The sequence below is a fragment of the Lynx rufus genome, unplaced genomic scaffold, assembly GCF_022079265.1.
Source record: "Lynx rufus isolate CCGP_SWC_20201006 ecotype Redwood Valley unplaced genomic scaffold, mLynRuf1.p SCAF_30, whole genome shotgun sequence".
NCBI classification, from domain to species: Eukaryota; Metazoa; Chordata; class Mammalia; order Carnivora; family Felidae; genus Lynx; species Lynx rufus.
The window spans coordinates 6,930,763-6,935,716 of NW_025814846.1; positions in this window are offsets into that span (position 1 = coordinate 6,930,763).

Sequence of the window (4,954 nt, forward strand, 5' to 3'; positions counted from 1 at the left end):
CCTTGAAGTACCAGGCCCTGGGCACTACATGGCCTCTTTATAAGGCCACTACTTTCAGGAGCAGTAGACATAATTGGCTTTTCTAGCACAGAGACAAAGGCAGAGACTTAGACAAAATGTGAAGATGGAGGGATTTATCCAAAATGAAAGAACAAGATAAGACCATGGCCATAGATCTAAATGAAAGAGATTTAGGTCACATTCCTGTTGGAGAATTGAAAGCAACAATCATAAAGATAGTCACTGGGCTTGAGAAAAAAATAAAGACAATAGTGAGATCATTACCACAGATAAAATGTTAAAAAAGATTCAGAGATGAAAATTACAATAAACAAGATTGGAAAAAAGCTTGATGCAATGAGCAGCAGGCTAGAAAGCAGAGGAATAAATGAATGACCTAGATGTCAGAATAATGAAAAGTAATGAAGCTGAACAAAAGAGAGTAGGAAGAATTATGCAACATGAGAACAGATTTAGAGAACTAAGTGATTCCATCAACCATAATAACATACATATTATAGAATTATTAGAAGAAGAAGGTAAAGGGAGCAGAAAATTTATTTGAAGAAACAATAGCTGAAAACTTCCCTAATCTGGGGAAGGCAAGAGACATCCAGATCCAGGAGGCACAAAGAACTACCATCAAAGTCAGTCAGAGACAGACAAAAATCATATTACTTCCCTCATATGAGGACTTTAAGAGACAAAACATAAGGGAAGGGAAGCAAAAATAATATAAAAACAGGGAGGGGGACAAAACAGAAGAGACTTATAAATATGGAGAACAAACTGAGGATTTCTGGAGGGGTTGTGGGAGGGGGGATGGGCTGAATGGGTAAGGGGCACTAAAGAATCTACTCCTGAAATCATTGTTGCACTATATGCTAACTAATTTGGATGTAACTTTTGAAAAGTAAAAAATGAAATTAAAAAAATGCTGGAATACCTGAATATTGGTATAAAAAATCAACGAAAGCAGGCCAATATCAAAACGTATTGTAATTAAATTTTTAATAATACACTGATAAAGAAAAAATCCTAAAATAAGCAAGACAAAGAAGTCATTAAATTACAAGGGAAAACCCAAAAGGCTTCGGATATTTCTCATGAGAAATTTGGCAACCAAGAAAGGAAGGTAATGATATATTTGAAGTCTTAAAAGGGAAAATCTTCAGGCAAGAATATTCTATCCAGCAAGGCTATTATTCAGAATAGTGGAAGAGATAAAGAGTTTCCCAGACCAAACAAACAAACAAGGAAAAAACAACTGAAGGAGTTTGAGAACATTAAGCCAGCCCTGAAAGAAATATTAAAGGAAATTCTTTGAGTGCAAAGGAAAGACCAAAAGTGATAAAGACAAGACACCCTCTGACCCTCTGGCAAGGGTCAGAGAACATCTCCAGAAACAATGGCAAAACAAGTAATAAAATGGAACTAAATATATATCTATCAATGATTACCTTGAATGTAAATGGACTAAAAACTTCAATCAAAAGATGTAGGGTGACAGAATGGATAAAAAAGGAAACTCATTGATATACTGCCAAAAAGAGACTCATTTTAGGCATAGACACCTGCCGATGGAAAGTAGGGGATGGAAAAAAAGTTTATCGTGCAAATGAATGTCAAAAGAAAGTGAGAGTAGTAATACTTATACGAGAAAAACTGGATTTTAAAACAAAGACTGTAACAAGACACACACAAAAAGCATTAGATAATCATAAAAGGGATAATCCACCAAGAAGATCTAACACTTTTAAATATTTATGCACTCAACAGAGACACCCATATATATAAAACAGTTAATAATAAAGATAAAGGAACAAATTGATAACAATACAATAATAGTAGGGGACTGTAACACCCCACTAATATCAGTGGACAGATCCTCTAAACAAAATCAACAAGAAAAATAAATAGCTTTGAATGACACCCTGCACCAGATGGATGTAACAGATATATTCAGAACATTCCATCCTAAAACAGTATAATGCACATACCTTTCAATTGCACATTGGAACATTCTCAAGAATAGATCACATATTACATCACAAAATGGATCAAAACAAATACAAAATGATTGAAGTCATACCAGGCACCTTTAATGACCGCAATGCTCTGAAACCAGTAGTCAGCAATAAGAAAAACTCAGGAAAGACCACAAATACATGGAGGTTATAACATGCTACTAAACAATAAATGAGTCAACCATGAAATCAAAGAAGAAGTAAAAAAAATACATGGAAACAAATGAAAATAAGAACACAATGGTCCAAAACCTTTGGGAGGCTTCAAAAGTGTAATAACAGGGAAGCATATAGCGCATACAGCAATACAGAACTTCATCAAGAAGCAAGAAAAATCTTCAAGTAAACAACCTAGCAAGCAAAGGAGCTAGAAGAATAACAACAACAACAAAAGCCTAAGGCCAGCAGAAGGACGCAAATAATAAAGCCTAGAACAGAAATAAATGATATAGAAACTAAAACAAAATACATTCAATGAAACCAGGACATGGTTCTTAGAAGAAATTAAGAAAATTGACAACCTTCAAGCCAGACTTAACAAAAGGAAAAGAGTAAGGACCAAATAAATAACATCAAAAATTATAAAGAAGAAATAACAGCCAACACCACAGAAATACAAAAAATTATAAGACAATATTATGAAAAACTATATGTCAACAAATTGGACAACCTGGAAGAAATGGATGAATTCCTAAGAACATATCCAATACCAAAACTGAAACAGGACAAAAGAAAATTTGAACAGACTGATAACCAGCAAATAAATTAAATCAGTGATAAAAAGTTTCCAACAAACAGAAGTCCAGGACCAGACGGATTCACAGGTGAATTCTACCAAACAGTTTTAAAAAGTTAATATCCATTTACGTCAAACTATTACAGAAAATAGAAAAGGACGAAAAATTTCCAAGCTCATTGTATGAGGCCAGCATTACCCTGATACCAAAACCAGATAAAGACATCACTGAAAAAAAGAATGCAGGCCAATATCCCTGATGAACATGAATGCAAAAATTCTCAATATAATAGTAGCAAACAAAATACATTAAATACATTAAAATTTTCTTAAAAAATCATTAAAAATCATTAAAAAGTCATTCTCCATGATCAAGTGGTGTTTTTTTCATGTGTTGGAAGCATGGTTCAATATTCCGTCAACATGATAGACTACATTCATAAAAGAAAGAATAAAAATCAATGTACAGAAATCTGTTGCATGTCTATAAACTAATAATGAAGCAGCAGAAACAGAAATCAAGGAATCAATCCCATTTACAATTGCACCAAAACCCATAAGATGCCCAGGAATGAACCTAACAAAAGAGATGAAAGTCCTGTATTCTGAAAAATACAAAACACTGACAAGAGAAATTTAAGAGAATATGAAGAAATGTAAAGACATTCCACATATATGCGTTGGAAGAACAAATATTGTTAAAATGTCTATACTACCCAAAGTAATCTATACATTTAATGCAATTCCTATCAAAATACCAACAACATTTTTCACAGAGCTACAAGGAACAATCTTAAAATTTGGACCCTGAATAGCCAAGGCAATCTTAAAAAAGAAAAGCAAAGCTGTAGGTATCACAATCCTGGACTTCAAATTATATTACAAAGCTGTTGTAATAAAAACAGTATGGTATTGGCACAAAGATAGACACATAGATCAATAGAACAGGGTAGAAAACCCAGAAATGAAGCCACATGTATATGGTGAACTAATCTTAGAGCAGGAAAGAATATCCAATGGGAAAAAGACAGTCTCTCCAACAAATGGTGTTGGGAAAACTGGACAGCAACATGCAAAGAATGAAACTGGACCACTTTCTTACACTATACACAAAAATACATTCACAATGGATTAAAGACCTAAATGTGAGATATAAAACTGTAAAAATCCTACAGGAAAACACAGGCAGTAAACCCTTGACATCAGCCATAGCAACTACTTTCTAGATTGTCTTCTGAGCAAAGGGAAACAAAAGCAGAAATAATTTATTGGGACTTCATCAAAAACAAAACAAAACATAACAAAACAAAACAACTTGTGCACAGCAAAGGAAATTATCAACAAAACTAAATGCAATCTACAGAATGGGAGAAGATATCTGCAAGTGAAATATCTGGCAAAGGGTTAGTGTCCAAAATATATAAGGAAGTTATAAAATTCAAAACCCCAAAAATTAATAATCCAATTAGGAAATCATTAGGAGACATAAATAGATATTTTTCTAAAGACATACAGATGGCTAACAGATACATGTTACTCAACATCACTCATCATCTGCGAAATACAAATCAAAACTACAATGAGATATCACCTATCAGAATGGGTAAAATCAATAACATAATAAACAACAGGTTTTGGAAAGGCTAGGGAGAAAGGGGGAACTTTCTTATACTGTTGTGGGAATGCAAACTGGGCAGCCACTCTGGAAAAGACTGGATATTCCTCAAAAAGTTAAAAATATAACTACTCTATGATCCAGTTATTGCACTACCAGGTTTACCCAAAGGATACAAAAATACTAATTTGAAGGGATAACTGTTCCCTGGTATTTATAGCAGCATTTTGTATAATACACAAATTATGGGAACAGCCTGAGTCCCTCAACTGATGAATGGATAAAGAAGTTGTAATATATATATATATAATTATATATAATAAAATATATATTATTATATATTACATCTTATAATTTATATATATTATATATTTATATATAATTATAATTTATATATATTATATATTCTTATATAATTATAATTTATATATATATATTACTCTGAGCCAACACACACACACACACACACACACACACACACTGGATTATTACTCAGCCATAAAAAAGAATGAAATCTTGCCATTTGCAACAACATGGATGGAGCTACAGAATATTATGCTAAATTAAATGTCAGTG